Source organism: Chiloscyllium punctatum, unplaced genomic scaffold (assembly GCF_047496795.1).
Source record: "Chiloscyllium punctatum isolate Juve2018m unplaced genomic scaffold, sChiPun1.3 scaffold_81, whole genome shotgun sequence".
NCBI lineage: Eukaryota > Metazoa > Chordata > Chondrichthyes > Orectolobiformes > Hemiscylliidae > Chiloscyllium > Chiloscyllium punctatum.
This window is the reverse complement of record NW_027309815.1, coordinates 1,201,132-1,219,166: the sequence shown is the minus strand read 5'-3', so window position 1 is coordinate 1,219,166 and position 18,035 is coordinate 1,201,132.

Genomic DNA, 18,035 nt, shown 5'->3' with positions numbered 1-18,035 from the left:
CAAACCCTGGGAGAACAGACTGACCCCACTCTGTCTATGTAACACACCCAGGGAAGAGCAGACTGAACCCACTCAATCAATGTAACACACCCAGGGAAGAACAGACTGACCCCACTCTGTCAATGTAATACACCCAGGGAAAAGCAGACTGACCCCATTCTGTCAATGTAACACACCCAGGGAATAGCAGACATACCCATCTCTGTCAATGTAACCCAACCATAAAAGAGCAGACTGGCCCCACTCTGTCAATGTGACACGCCCTGGGAAGAGCAGACTGACCTCACTCTGTCAATGTAACACACGAAGGGAAGAGCAGACTAACCCCACTCTGTCAATGTAACACACCCAGGGAAAGGCAGACGGACACTGTTCTGTCAATGTAACGCACCCAGGGAAGAGCAGACTGACCCCACTCTGTCAGGATAACACACCCAGGGAAGAGCAGACTGACCCCACTCTGTCAATGTAACACACCCAGGGAAGAGCAGACTGACCCCACTCTGTCAATGTAAGACACACAGGGAAGAGTAGACTGACCCCACTCTGTCAATGTAACACACCCAGGGAAGAGCAGACTCACCCCACTCTGTCAATGTAAAACACCCAGGGAAGAGCAGACTGACCCCTTTCTGTCAACGTTACACACCCAGGGAAGATCAGACTGACCCATCTCTGTCAATGTAACACATTCTGGGAAGAGCAGACTGACCCCACTCTGTCAATGCAACACACCCAGGGAAGAGCAGACTGACCCCACTCTATCATTGTTACACACCCAGGGAAGAGCAGACTGACCTCACTCTGTCAATGTAACACACCCAGGGAAGAGCAGACTGACCCCACTCTGTCAATGTAACACACACAGGGAAGAGCAGACTGACCCCACCCTGTCAATGTAACTCACCCAGGGGAGAGAAGATTGCCCCCACTTTGTCAATGTAACACACCCAGGGGAGACCAGAGTGACCCCTCTATCTCAATGTAACTCACCTAGGGAAGAGCAGACTGACCCCACTCTGTCAAAGTAACACACTCAGGGAAGAGCAGACTGTCCCCACTCTGTCAAAGTAACACACTCAGGGAAGAGCAGACTGACCTCACTCTGTCAATGTAACACACCCAGGGAACAGCAGACTGTCCCCACTCTGTCAAAGTAACACACTCGGGGAAGTGCAGACTGACCCCACTCTATCAATGTAACACACCCAGGGAAGAGCAGACTGACGCCACCCTGTCAATGTAACACACCCAGGGAAGAGCAGACTGACCCCACTCTGTCAATGTAACACGCCCAGGGAAGAGCAGACTGAACCCACCCTGTCAATGTAACACACCCAGGGAAGAGCAGACTGACCCCACCCTGTCAATGTAACACACGCTGGGAAGAGCAGACACACCCCACTCTGTCAATGTAACATACTCAGGGAATAGCAGTCTGACCCCACTCTGTCAATGTATCACACCCTGGGAAGAGCAGACTGACCCCCACTCTTGCAATGTAACAAACCCTGGGAGAACAGACTGACCCCACTCTGTCAATGTAACACACCCAGGGAAGAGCAGACTGAACCCACTCAATCAATGTAACACACCCAGGGAAGAACAGACTGACCCCACTCTGTCAATGTAACACACCCAGGGAAGAACAGACTGACTCCACTCTGTCAATGTAACCCCCCCAGGGAAGAGCAGACTGACCCCACACTGTCAATGTAACACACCCAGGGAATAGCAGACTTACCCAACTCTGTCAATGTAACCCACCCATAAAAGAGCAGACTGACCCCACCCTGTCAATGTAACACGCCCTGGGAAGAGCAGACTGACCACACTCTGTCAATGTTACCCACCCAGGGAAGAGCAGATTGACCCCACTCTGTCAATGTGACACGCCCTGGGAAGAGCAGACTGACCTCACTCTGTCAATGTAACAAACCCATGGAAGAGCAGACTGTCCCCACTCTGTCAATGTAACAGACGCTGGTAAGAGCAGACTGACCGCACTCAGTCAATGTAACCCACCCAGGGAAGAGCAGACTGACTTCACTCTCTCAATGTAACACACCCAGGGAAGAGCAGACTGACCCCATTCTGTCAATGTAACACGCCCTGGGAAGAGCAGACTGACCCCACTCTGTCAATGTTACCCACCCAGGGAAGAGCAGATTGACCCCACTCTGTCAATGTGACACGCCCTGGGAAGAGCAGACTGACCTCACTCTGTCAATGTTACCCACCCAGGGAAGAGCAGATTGACCCCACTCTGTCAATGTGACACGCCCTGGGAAGAGCAGACTGACCTCACTCAGTCAATGTAAGACACCCAGGGAAGAACAGACTGACACAACTCTGTCAATGTAATAAACCCTGGGACAACAGACTGACCCCACTCTGTCAATGGAACACACCCAGGGAAGAGCAGACTGACCCCACTCTGTCAATGTAACACACCCAGGGAAGAGCAGACTGACCCCACTCTGTCAATGTAACACGCCCAGGGATAGCAGACTGACCCCACTCTGTCAATGTAACACAGCCAGGGAAGAGCAGACTGACCCCTCTCTGTCAATGCAACACACGCAGGGAAGAGCAGACTGAATTCATTCTGTCAATGTAACACACCCATAAAAGAGCAGACTGACCCCACTCTGTCAATGTAACACACCCTGGGAAGAGCAGACTGACCCCCACTCTGTCAATGTAACACACATAGGGAAGTGCACACTGACCCCACTCTGTCATTGTAACACAGCAAGGGAAGAGCAGACTGACCCCACTCTGTCAATGTAACAAACCCTGGGAGAAAAGACTGTCCCATACTATGTCAATGTAACACACCCAGGGAAGAGCAGACTGAACCCACTCTGTCAATGTAACACACCCAGGGAAGAACAGACTGACCCCACTCTGTCAATATAAAACACCCAGGGAAGAGCAGATTGACCCCACTCAGTCAATGTAACCCTCCCATAAAAGAGCAGACTGACCCCACTCTGTCAATGTGACACGCCCTGGGAAGAGCAGACTGACCACACTCTGTCAATGTAACACACCCTGGGAAGAGCAGACTGACCCCCACTCTGTTAATGTAACACACCCAGGGAAGTGCGCACAGACCACACTCTGTCATTGTAACACACTAAGGGAAGAGCAGACTGACCCCACTGTGTCAATGTAACACACTTGGGGAAGAGCAGACTGACCCCAATCAGTCAATGTAACACACCCAGGGAAGAGAAGACTGACCCCACTCTGTCAATGTAACCCTCCCAGGGAAGAGCAGACTGACCCCACTCTGTCAATGTAACACACCCAGGGAAGAGCAGACTGACCCCACTCTGTCAATGTAAAACACCCAGGGATGAGCAGACTGAACCCACTCTGTCAATGTAACTCACAAAGGGAAGAGCAGACTGACCCCACTCTGTCAATGTAACCCCCCCAGGGAGAGCAGACTGACCCCACTCTGTCAATGTAACACACCCAGGGAATAGCAGACTTACCCAACACTGTCAATGTAACCCACCCATAAAAGAGAAGACTGGCCCCACTCTCTCAATGTGACACGCCCTGGGAAGAGCAGACTGACCACACTCTGTCAATGTTACCCACCCAGTGAAGAGCAGATTGACCCCACTCTGTCAATGTGACACGCCCTGGGAAGAGCAGACTGACCTCACTCTGTCAATGTAAGACACCCAGGGAAGAACAGACTGACCCCACTCTGTCAATGTAACAAACCCTGGGAGAACAGACTGACACCACTCTGTCAATGGAACACAGCCAGGGAAGAGCAGACTGACCCCTCTCTGTCAATGTTACCCACCCAGGGAAGAGCAGATTGACCCCACTCTGTCAATGTAACACACCCAGGAAAGAGCAGACTGACCCCACTCTGTCAATGTAACGCACCCAGGGAAGAGCAGACTGACCCCACTCTGTCAATGTAACACACCCAGGGAAGAGCAGACTGACCCCACTCTGTCAATGTAACACAGCCAGGGAAGAGCAGACTGACCCCACTCTGTCAATGCAACACACCCAGGGAAGAACAGACTGACCCCACTGTGTCAATGTAACAAACTTGGGGAAGAGCAGACTGACCCCAATCAGTCAATGTAACACACCCAGGGAAGAGAAGACTGACCCCACTCTGTCAATGTAACACAACCAGGGAGAGATCAGACTGACCCCACTCTGTCAATGTAACACACCCAGGGAAGAGCAGACTGACCCCACTCTGTCAATGTAACCCACCCATAAAAGAGCAGACTGTCCCCTCTCTGTCAATGTGACACGCCCTGGGAAGAGCACACTGACCCAACTCTGTCAATGTAACACACCCTGGGAAGAGCAGACTGACCAAACTCTGTCAATGTAACAAACCCAGGGAAGAGCAGACTGACCTCACTCTGTCAATGTAACACACCCAGAGAAGAGCAGAATGACCTCTTCTGCAAAGTTACTCACACAGTGAACTGCAGACTAACCCCACTCTGTCAATGTACCCCACCCAGTGAAGTGCACATTGACCCCACTCTGTCATTGTAACACACCCAGGGAAGAGCAGACTGACCCCACTCTGTCAATGTAACACACAATGGGAGAACAGACTGACCCCACTCTGTCAATGTAACACACCCAGGGAAGAGCAGACAGATACCACACTGTCAATGTAACACACCAAGGGAAGAACAGACTGACCCCACTCTGTCAATTTAACACACCCAGGGAAGAGCAGACTGACCCCACTCTGTCAATGGAACACACCCAGGGGAGAGCAGACTGACACCACCCTGTCACTGTAACACTCCCAGGGAAGAACAGACTGACGCCTCTCTGTCAATGTAACACACCCAAGGAAGAACAGACTGACCCCACTCTGTCAATGTAACACACTCAGGGAAGAGCAGACTGACCCCAATCTGTCAATGTAACACACCCAGGGAAGAGAAGACTGACCCCACTCTGTCAATGTAACAAACCCAGGGAAGAGCAGACGGACCTCGCTCTGTCAATGTAACACACCCAGGGAAGAGCAGACTGACCCCACTCTGTCAATGTAACACACCCAGGGAAGAGCAGACTGAACTCACTCTGTCAATGTAACACAACCAGGGAAGATCAGACTGACCCCACTCTGTCAATGCAACACACGCAGGGAAGAGCAGACTGAATTCATTCTGTCAATGAAACCCACCCATAAAAGAGCAGACTAACCCCACACTGTCAATGTGACACGCCCTGGGAGGAGCAGACTGACCACACTCTGTCAATGTAACACACCCTGGGAAGAGCAGACTGACCCCCACTCTGTCAATGTAACACACACAGGGAAGTGCACACTGACCCCACTCTGTCATTGTAACACAGCAAGGGAAGAGCAGACTGACCCCACTCTGTCAATGTAACAAACCCTGGGAGAAAAGACTGTCCCATACTCTGTCAATGTAACACACCCAGGGAAGAGCAGACTGAACCCACTCTGTCAATGTAACACACCCAGGGAAGAACAGACTGACCCCACTCTGTCAATATAGAACACCCAGGGAAGAGCAGATTGACCCCACTCAGTCAATGTAACCCTCCCATAAAAGAGCAGACTGACCCCACTCTGTCAATGTGACACGCCCTGGGAAGAGCAGACTGACCACACTCTGTCAAAGTAACACACTCAGGGAAGAGCAGACTGTCCCCACTCTGTCAAAGTAACACACTCAGGGAAGAGCAGACTGACCTCACTCTGTCAATGTAACACACCCAGGGAACAGCAGACTGTCCCCACTCTGTCAAAGTAACACACTCGGGGAAGTGCAGACTGACCCCCCTCTGTCAATGTAACACACCCAGGGAAGAGCAGACTGACCCCACTCTGTCAATGTAACACACCCAGGGAAGAGCAGACTGACCCCACTCTGTCAATGTAACACACCCAGGGAAGAGCAGACTGACCCCACCCTGTCAATGTAACACACCCTGGAAAGAGCACACACACCCCACTCTGTCAATGTAACATACTCAGGGAATAGCAGTCTGACCCCACTCTGTCAATGTATCACACCCAGGGGAGAGCAGACTGAACCAACCATGTCAATGTAACTCACCCAGGGAAGAGCAGACTGACCTCACTCTGTCAATGTCACACAACCTGGGAAGAGCAGACTGACCCCCACTCTGTCAATGTAACACACACAGGGAAGTGCACACTGACCCCACTCTGTCATTGTAACACAGCAAGGGAAGAGCAGACTGACCCCACACTTGCAATGTTACAAACCCTGGGAGAACAGACTGACCCCACTCTGTCTATGTAACACACCCAGGGAAGAGCAGACTGAACCCACTCAATCAATGTAACACACCCAGGGAAGAACAGACTGACCCCACTCTGTCAATGTAATACACCCAGGGAAGAGCAGACTGACCCCACTCTGTCAATGTAACACACCCATGGAAGAACAGACTGACTCCACTCTGTCAACGTAACCCCCCCAGGGTAGAGCAGACTGACCCCATTCTGTCAATGTAACACACCCAGGGAATAGCAGACATACCCATCTCTGTCAATGTAACCCAACCATAAAAGAGCAGACTGGCCCCACTCTGTCAATGTGACACGCCCTGGGAAGAGCAGACTGACCACACTCTGTCAATGTTACCCACCCAGGGAAGAGCAGATTGACCCCACTCTGTCAATGTGACACGCCCTGGGAAGAGCAGACTGACCTCACTCTGTCAATGTAACACACGAAGGGAAGAGCAGACTAACCCCACTCTGTCAATGTAACACACCCAGGGAAAGGCAGACGGACCCTGTTCTGTCAATGTAACGCACCCAGGGAAGAGCAGACTGACCCCACTCTGTCAGGATAACACACCCAGGGAAGAGCAGACTGACCCCACTCTGTCAATGTAACACACCCAGGGAAGAGCAGACTGACCCCACTCTGTCAATGTAAGACACACAGGGAAGAGTAGACTGACCCCACTCTGTCAATGTAACACACCCAGGGAAGAGCAGACTCACCCCACTCTGTCAATGTAAAACACCCAGGGAAGAGCAGACTGACCCCTTTCTGTCAACGTTACACACCCAGGGAAGATCAGACTGACCCAACTCTGTCAATGTAACACATTCTGGAAAGAGCAGACTGACCCCACTCTGTCAATGCAACACACCCAGGGAAGAGCAGACTGACCCCACTCTGTCAATGTAAGACACACAGGGAAGAGTAGACTGACCCCACTCTGTCAATGTAACACACCCAGGGAAGAGCAGACTCACCCCACTCTGTCAATGTAAAACACCCAGGGAAGAGCAGACTGACCCCTTTCTGTCAACGTTACACACCCAGGGAAGATCAGACTGACCCAACTCTGTCAATGTAACACATTCTGGGAAGAGCAGACTGACCCCACTCTGTCAATGCAACACACCCAGGGAAGAGCAGACTGACCCCACTCTATCATTGTTACACACCCAGGGAAGAGCAGACTGACCTCACTCTGTCAATGTAACACACCCAGTGAAGAGCAGACTGACCCCATTCTGTCAATGTAACACACACAGGGAAGAGCAGACTGACCCCACTCTGTCAATGTAACTCACCCAGGGAAGAGAAGATTGCCCCCCCTTTGTCAATGTAACACACCCAGGGGAGACCAGAGTGACCCCTCTATCTCAATGTAACTCACCTAGGGAAGAGCAGACTGACCCCACTCTGTCAAAGTAACACACTCAGGGAAGAGCAGACTGTCCCCACTCTGTCAAAGTAACACACTCAGGGAAGAGCAGACTGACCTCACTCTGTCAATGTAACACACCCAGGGAACAGCAGACTGTCCCCACTCTGTCAAAGTAACACACTCGGGGAAGTGCAGACTGACCCCACTCTGTCAATGTAACACACCCAGGGAAGAGCAGACTGACCCCACCCTGTCAATGTAACACACCCAGGGAAGAGCAGACTGACCCCACTCTGTCAATGTAACACGCCCAGGGAAGAGCAGACTGAACCCACCCTGTCAATGTAACACACCCAGGGAAGAGCAGACTGACCCCACCCTGTCAATGTAACACACCCTGGGAAGAGCAGACACACCCCATTCTGTCAATGTAACATACTCAGGGAATAGCAGTCTGACCCCACTCTGTCAATGTATCACACCCAGGGAAGAGCAGACTGACCTCACTCTGTCAATGTCACACACCCTGGGAAGAGCAGACTGACCCCCACTCTTGCAATGTAACAAACCCTGGGAGAACAGACTGACCCCACTCTGTCAATGTAACACACCCAGGGAAGAGCAGACTGAACCCACTCAATCAATGTAACACACCCAGGGAAGAACAGACTGACCCCACTCTGTCAATGTAATACACCCAGAGAAGAACAGACTGACCCCACTCAGTCAATGTAACACACCCAGGGAAGAGCAGCCTGACCCCACTCTGTCAATGTAACACACCCAGGGAAGAACAGACTGACTCCACTCTGTCAATGTAACCCCCCCAGGGAAGAGCAGACTGACCCCACTCTGTCAATGTAACACACCCTGGGAAGAGCAGACTGACCCCCACTCTGTCAATGTAACACACACAGGGAAGTGCACACTGACCCCACTCTGTCATTGTAACACAGCAAGGGAAGAGCAGACTGACCCCACTCTGTCAATGTAACAAACCCTGGGAGAAAAGACTGTCCCATACTCTGTCAATGTAACACACCCAGGGAAGAGCAGACTGAACCCACTCTGTCAATGTAACACACCCAGGGAAGAACAGACTGACCCCACTCTGTCAATATAGAACACCCAGGGAAGAGCAGATTGACCCCACTCAGTCAATGTAACCCTCCCATAAAAGAGCAGACTGACCCCACTCTGTCAATGTGACACGCCCTGGGAAGAGCAGACTGACCACACTCTGTCAAAGTAACACACTCAGGGAAGAGCAGACTGTCCCCACTCTGTCAAAGTAACACACTCAGGGAAGAGCAGACTGACCTCACTCTGTCAATGTAACACACCCAGGGAACAGCAGACTGTCCCCACTCTGTCAAAGTAACACACTCGGGGAAGTGCAGACTGACCCCCCTCTGTCAATGTAACACACCCAGGGAAGAGCAGACTGACCCCACTCTGTCAATGTAACACACCCAGGGAAGAGCAGACTGACCCCACTCTGTCAATGTAACACACCCAGGGAAGAGCAGACTGACCCCACCCTGTCAATGTAACACACCCTGGAAAGAGCACACACACCCCACTCTGTCAATGTAACATACTCAGGGAATAGCAGTCTGACCCCACTCTGTCAATGTATCACACCCAGGGGAGAGCAGACTGAACCAACCATGTCAATGTAACTCACCCAGGGAAGAGCAGACTGACCTCACTCTGTCAATGTCACACAACCTGGGAAGAGCAGACTGACCCCCACTCTGTCAATGTAACACACACAGGGAAGTGCACACTGACCCCACTCTGTCATTGTAACACAGCAAGGGAAGAGCAGACTGACCCCACACTTGCAATGTTACAAACCCTGGGAGAACAGACTGACACAATCTGTCTATGTAACACACCCAGGGAAGAGCAGACTGAACCCACTCAATCAATGTAACACACCCAGGGAAGAACAGACTGACCCCACTCTGTCAATGTAATACACCCAGGGAAGAGCAGACTGACCCCACTCTGTCAATGTAACACACCCATGGAAGAACAGACTGACTCCACTCTGTCAACGTAACCCCCCCAGGGTAGAGCAGACTGACCCCATTCTGTCAATGTAACACACCCAGGGAATAGCAGACATACCCATCTCTGTCAATGTAACCCAACCATAAAAGAGCAGACTGGCCCCACTCTGTCAATGTGACACGCCCTGGGAAGAGCAGACTGACCACACTCTGTCAATGTTACCCACCCAGGGAAGAGCAGATTGACCCCACTCTGTCAATGTGACACGCCCTGGGAAGAGCAGACTGACCTCACTCTGTCAATGTAACACACGAAGGGAAGAGCAGACTAACCCCACTCTGTCAATGTAACACACCCAGGGAAAGGCAGACGGACCCTGTTCTGTCAATGTAACGCACCCAGGGAAGAGCAGACTGACCCCACTCTGTCAGGATAACACACCCAGGGAAGAGCAGACTGACCCCACTCTGTCAATGTAACACACCCAGGGAAGAGCAGACTGACCCCACTCTGTCAATGTAAGACACACAGGGAAGAGTAGACTGACCCCACTCTGTCAATGTAACACACCCAGGGAAGAGCAGACTCACCCCACTCTGTCAATGTAAAACACCCAGGGAAGAGCAGACTGACCCCTTTCTGTCAACGTTACACACCCAGGGAAGATCAGACTGACCCAACTCTGTCAATGTAACACATTCTGGAAAGAGCAGACTGACCCCACTCTGTCAATGCAACACACCCAGGGAAGAGCAGACTGACCCCACTCTGTCAATGTAAGACACACAGGGAAGAGTAGACTGACCCCACTCTGTCAATGTAACACACCCAGGGAAGAGCAGACTCACCCCACTCTGTCAATGTAAAACACCCAGGGAAGAGCAGACTGACCCCTTTCTGTCAACGTTACACACCCAGGGAAGATCAGACTGACCCAACTCTGTCAATGTAACACATTCTGGGAAGAGCAGACTGACCCCACTCTGTCAATGCAACACACCCAGGGAAGAGCAGACTGACCCCACTCTATCATTGTTACACACCCAGGGAAGAGCAGACTGACCTCACTCTGTCAATGTAACACACCCAGGGAAGAGCAGACTGACCCCATTCTGTCAATGTAACACACACAGGGAAGAGCAGACTGACCCCACTCTGTCAATGTAACTCACCCAGGGAAGAGAAGATTGCCCCCCCTTTGTCAATGTAACACACCCAGGGGAGACCAGAGTGACCCCTCTATCTCAATGTAACTCACCTAGGGAAGAGCAGACTGACCCCACTCTGTCAAAGTAACACACTCAGGGAAGAGCAGACTGTCCCCACTCTGTCAAAGTAACACACTCAGGGAAGAGCAGACTGACCTCACTCTGTCAATGTAACACACCCAGGGAACAGCAGACTGTCCCCACTCTGTCAAAGTAACACACTCGGGGAAGTGCAGACTGACCCCACTCTGTCAATGTAACACACCCAGGGAAGAGCAGACTGACCCCACCCTGTCAATGTAACACACCCAGGGAAGAGCAGACTGACCCCACTCTGTCAATGTAACACACCCAGGGAAGAGCAGACTGAACCCACCCTGTCAATGTAACACACCCAGGGAAGAGCAGACTGACCCCACCCTGTCAATGTAACACACCCTGGGAAGAGCAGACACACCCCATTCTGTCAATGTAACATACTCAGGGAATAGCAGTCTGACCCCACTCTGTCAATGTATCACACCCAGGGAAGAGCAGACTGACCTCACTCTGTCAATGTCACACACCCTGGGAAGAGCAGACTGACCCCCACTCTTGCAATGTAACAAACCCTGGGAGAACAGACTGACCCCACTCTGTCAATGTAACACACCCAGGGAAGAGCAGACTGAACCCACTCAATCAATGTAACACACCCAGGGAAGAACAGACTGACCCCACTCTGTCAATGTAATACACCCAGAGAAGAACAGACTGACCCCACTCAGTCAATGTAACACACCCAGGGAAGAGCAGCCTGACCCCACTCTGTCAATGTAACACACCCAGGGAAGAACAGACTGACTCCACTCTGTCAATGTAACCCCCCCAGGGAAGAGCAGACTGACCCCACTCTGTCAATGTAACACACCCAGGGAATAGCAGACTTACCCAACTCTGTCAATGTAACCCACCCATAAAAGAGCAGACTGACCCCACCCTGTCAATGTAACACGCCCTGGGAAGAGCAGACTGACCACACTCTGTCAATGTTACCCACCCAGGGAAGATCAGATTGACCCCACTCTGTCAATGTGACACGCCCTGGGAAGAGCAGACTGACCTCACTCTGTCAATGTAAGACACCCAGGGAAGAACAGACTGACCCCACTCTGTCAATGTAACAAACCCTGGGAGAACAGACTGACCCCACTCTGTCAATGGAACACACCCAGGGAAGAGCAGACTGACCCCACTCTGTCAATGTAACACACCCAGGGAAGAGCAGACTGACCCCACTCTGTCAATGTAACACACCCAGGGAAGAGCAGACTGACCCCACTCTGTCAATGTAACACAGCCAGGGAAGAGCAGACTGACCCCTCTCTGTCAATGCAACACACGCAGGGAAGAGCAGACTGAATTCATTCTGTCAATGTAACCCACCCATAAAAGAGCAGACTGACCCCACTCTGTCAATGTGACACGCCCTGGGAAGAGCAGACTGACCACACTCTGTCAATGTAACACACCCTGGGAAGAGCAGACTGACCCCCACTCTGTCAATGTAACACACACAGGGAAGTGCACACTGACGCCACTCTGTCATTGTAACACAGCAAGGGAAGAGCAGACTGACCCCACTCTGTCAATGTAACAAACCCTGGGAGAAAAGACTGTCCCATACTCTGTCAATGTAACACACCCAGGGAAGAGCAGACTGAACCCACTCTGTCAATGTAACACACCCAGGGAAGAACAGACTGACCCCACTCTGTCAATATAAAACACCCAGGGAAGAGCAGATTGACCCCACTCAGTCAATGTAACCCTCCCATAAAAGAGCAGACTGACCCCAATCTGTCAATGTGACACGCCCTGTGAAGAGCAGACTGACCACACTCTGTCAATGTAACACACCCTGGGAAGAGCAGACTGACCCCCACTCTGTTAATGTAACACACCCAGGGAAGTGCGCACAGACCTCACTCTGTCATTGTAACACACTAAGGGAAGAGCAGACTGACCCCACTGTGTCAATGTAACACACTTGGGGAAGTGCAGACTGACCCCAATCAGTCAATGTAACACACCCAGGGAAGAGAAGACTGACCCCCACTCTGTCAATGTAACCCTCCCAGGGAAGAGCAGACTGACCCCACTCTGTCAATGTAACACACCCAGGGAAGAGCAGACTGACCCCACTCTGTCAATGTAAAACACCCAGGGATGAGCAGACTGAACCCACTCTGTCAATGTAACTCACAAAGGGAAGAGCAGACTGACCCCACTCTGTCAATGTAACCCCCCCAGGGAAGAGCAGACTGACCCCACTCTGTCAATGTAACACACCCAGGGAATAGCAGACTTACCCAACTCTGTCAATGTAACCCACCCATAAAAGAGCAGACTGGCCCCACTCTGTCAATGTTACCCACCCAGGGAAGAGCAGTTTGACCCCACTCTGTCAATGTGACACGCCCTGGGAAGAGCAGACTGACCTCACTCTGTCAATGTAAGACACCCAGGGAAGAACAGACTGACCCCACTCTGTCAATGTAACAAACCCTGGGAGAACAGACTGACTCCACTCTGTCAATGGAACACAGCCAGGGAAGAGCAGACTGACCCCACTCTGTCAATGTTACCCACCCAGGGAAGAGCAGATTGACCCCACTCTGTCAATGTAACACACCCAGGGAAGAGCAGACTGACCCCACTCTGTCAATGTAACGCACCCAGGGAAGAGCAGACTGACCCCACTCTGTCAATGTTACAAACCCAGGGAAGAGCAGACTGACCCCACTCTGTCAATGTAACACAGCCAGGGAAGAGCAGACTGACCCCACTCTGTCAATGTAACACACCCAGGGAAGAACAGACTGACCCCACTGTGTCAATGTAACAAACTTGGGGAAGAGCAGACTAACCCAATCTGTCAATTTAACACACCCAGGGAAGAGAAGACTGACCCCACTCTGTCAATGTAACACAACCAGGGAGAGATCAGACTGACCCCACTCTGTCAATGTAACACACCCAGGGACGAGCAGACTGACCCCACTCTGACAATGTAACCCACCCATAAAAGAGCAGACTGTCCCCTCTCTGTCAATGAGACACGCCCTGGGAAGAGCAGACTGACCCAACTCTGTCAATGTAACACACCCTGGGAAGAGCAGACTGACCAAACTCTGTCAATGTAACAAACCCAGGGAAGAGCAGAGTGACCTCACTCTGTCAATGTAACACACCCAGAGAAGAGCAGAATGACCTCTTCTGCAAAGTTACTCACACAGTGAACTGCAGACTAACCCCACTCTGTCAATGTACCCCACCCAGTGAAGTGCACATTGACCCCACTCAGTCATTGTAACACACCCAGGGAAGAGCAGACTGACCCCACTCTGTCAATGTAACACACAATGGGAGAACAGACTGACCCCACTCTGTCAATGTAACACACCCAGGGAAGAGCAGACAGATACCACTCTGTCAATTTAACACACCCAGGGAAGAGCAGACTGACCCCACTCTGTCAATGGAACACACCCAGGGGAGAGCAGACTGACACCACCCTGTCACTGTAACACTCCCAGTGAAGAAAGACTGACGCCTCTCTGTCAATGTAACACACCCAGGGAAGAGCAGACTGACCCAACACAGTCAATTCAACACACCCAAGGAAGAACAGACTGACCCCACTCTGTCAATGTAACACACTCAGGGAAGAGCAGACTGACCCCAATCTGTCAATGTAACACACCCAGGGAAGAGAAGACTGACCCCACTCTGTCAATGTAACAAACCCAGGGAAGAGCAGACGGACCTCACTCTGTCAATGTAACACACCCAGGGAAGAGCAGACTGACCCCACTCTGTCAATGTAACACACCCAGGGAAGAGCAGACTGAACTCACTCTGTCAATGTAACACAACCAGGGAAGATCAGACTGACCCCACTCTGTCAATGCAACACACGCAGGGAAGAGCAGACTGAATTCATTCTGTCAATGAAACCCACCCATAAAAGAGCAGACTGACCCCACTCTGTCAATGTGACACGCCCTGGGAAGAGCAGACTGACCACACTAAGTCAATGTAACACACCCTGGGAAGAGCAGACTGACCAAACTCTGTCAATGTAACAAACCCAGGGAAGAGCAGAGTGACCTCACTCTGTCAATGTAACACACCCAGAGAAGAGCAGAATGACCTCTTCTGCAAAGTTACTCACACAGTGAACTGCAGACTAACCCCACTCTGTCAATGTACCCCACCCAGTGAAGTGCACATTGACCCCACTCTGTCATTGTAACACACCCAGGGAAGAGCAGACTGACCCCACTCTGTCAATGTAACACACCCAGGGAAGAACAGACTGACCCCACTCTGTCAATGTAACACACCCAGGGAAGAGCAGACAGATACCACTCTGTCAATGTAACACACCAAGGGAAGAACAGACTGACCCCACTCTGTCAATTTAACACACCCAGGGAAGAGCAGACTGACCCCACTCTGTCAGTGGAACACACCCAGGGGAGAGCAGACTGACACCACCCTGTCACTGTAACACTCCCAGGGAAGAAAGACTGACGCCTCTCTGTCAATGTAACACACCCAGGGAAGAGCAGACTGACCCAACACAGTCAATTCAACACACCCAAGGAAGAACAGACTGACCCCACTCTGTCAATGTAACACACTCAGGGAAGAGCAGACTGACCCCAATCTGTCAATGTAACACACCCAGGGAAGAGAAGACTGACCCCACTCTGTCAATGTAACAAACCCAGGGAAGAGCAGACGGACCTCACTCTGTCAATGTAACACACCCAGGGAAGAGCAGACTGACCCCACTCTGTCAATGTAACACACCCAGGGAAGAGCAGACTGAACTCACTCTGTCAATGTAACACAACCAGGGAAGATCAGACTGACCCCACTCTGTCAATGCAACACACGCAGGGAAGAGCAGACTGAATTCATTCTGTCAATGAAACCCACCCATAAAAGAGCAGACTGACCCCACTCTGTCAATGTGACACACCCTGGGAAGAGCAGACTGACCACACTCTGTCAATGTAACACACCCTGGGAAGAGCAGACTGACCCCCACTCTGTCAATGTAACACACACAGGGAAGTGCACACTGACCCCACTCTGTCATTGTAACACAGCAAGGGAAGAGCAGACTGACCCCACTCTGTCAATGTAACATACCCTGGGAGAAAAGACTGTCCCATACTCTGTCAATGTAACACACCCAGGGAAGAGCAGACTGAACCCACTCTGTCAATGTAACACACCCAGGGAAGAACAGACTGACCCCACTTTGTCAATATAAAACACCCAGGGAAGAGCAGATTGACCCCACTCAGTCAATGTAACCCTCCCATAAAAGAGCAGACTGACCCCACTCTGTCAATGTGACACGCCCTGGGAAGAGCAGACTGACCACACTCTGTCAATGTAACACACCCTGGGAAGAGCAGACTGACCCCCACTCTGTTAATGTAACACACCCAGGGAAGTGCGCACAGACCACACTCTGTCATTGTAACACACTAAGGGAAGAGCAGACTGACCCCACTGTGTCAATGTAACACACTTGGGGAAGAGCAGACTGACCCCAATCAGTCAATGTAACACACCCAGGGAAGAGAAGACTGACCCCACTCTGTCAATGTAACCCTCCCAGGGAAGAGCAGACTGACCCCACTCTGTCAATGTAACACACCCAGGGAAGAGCAGACTGACCCCACTCTGTCAATGTAACCCACCAATAAAAGAGCAGACTGACCCCACTCTGTCAATGTAACACAGCCAGGGAAGAGCAGACTGACCCCAATCTGTCAATGTAACACACCCAGGGAAAAACAGACTGACCCCACTGTGTCAATGTAACACACCCAGGGAAGAGCAGACTGACCCCACTCTGTCAGTATATCACACCCAGGGAAGAGCAGACTGACCCCACTCTGTCAATGTAACACACCCAGGGAAGATCAGACTGACCCCACTCTGTCAATGTAACACACCCAGGGAAGAGTAGACTGACCCCACTCTGTCAATATAATACACCCAGGGTAGAGCAGACTGACCTCACTCTGTCAATGTAACACACCCAGGGAAGAGCAGACTGTCCCCACTCTGTCAATGTAACACACCCAGGGAAGAGCAGACTGAACCCACTCTGTCAATGTAAAACACCGAGGGAAGAGCAGACTGACCCCACTCTGTCAATGTCACGCACCCAGGGAAGAACAGACTGACCCCACTCTGTCAATGTAACACACCCAGGGAAGAGCAGACTGACCCCACTCTGTCAATGTCACGCACCCAGGGAAGACCACACTGACTGCTCTCTGTCAATGTAACACACCCAGGGAAGAGCAGACTGACCCCACTCTGTCAATGTAACACACCCTGGGAAGAGCAGACTGACCCCACTCTGTCACTGTAACACACCCAGGGAAGAGCAGACTGACGCCACTCTGTCAATGTAACAAACCCAGGGAAGAGCACACTGACCCCACTCTGTCAATGTAACCCACCCATAAAAGAGCAGACTGACCCCACTCTGTCAATGTCACGCACCCAGGGAAGAACAGACTGACCCCACTCTGTCAATGAAACGCACCCAGGGAAGAGCACACTGACTGCTCTCTGTCAATGTAACACACCCAGGGAAGAGCAGACTGACCACACTCTGTCAATGTAACACACCCTGGGAAGAGCAGACTGACCCCACTCTGTCACTGTAACACACCCAGGGAAGAGCAGACTGACCCAACTCTGTCAATGTAACACACCCTGGGAAGAGCAGACTGACCAAACTCTGTCAATGTAACAAACCCAGGGAAGAGCAGAGTGACCTCACTCTGTCAATGTAACACACCCAGAGAAGAGCAGAATGACCTCTTCTGCAAAGTTACTCACACAGTGAACTGCAGACTAACCCCACTCTGTCAATGTACCCCACCCAGTGAAGTGCACATTGACCCCACTCTGTCATTGTAACACACCCAGGGAAGAGCAGACTGACCCCACTCTGTCAATGTAACACACAATGGGAGAACAGACTGACCCCACTCTGTCAATGTAACACACCCAGGGAAGAGCAGACAGATACCA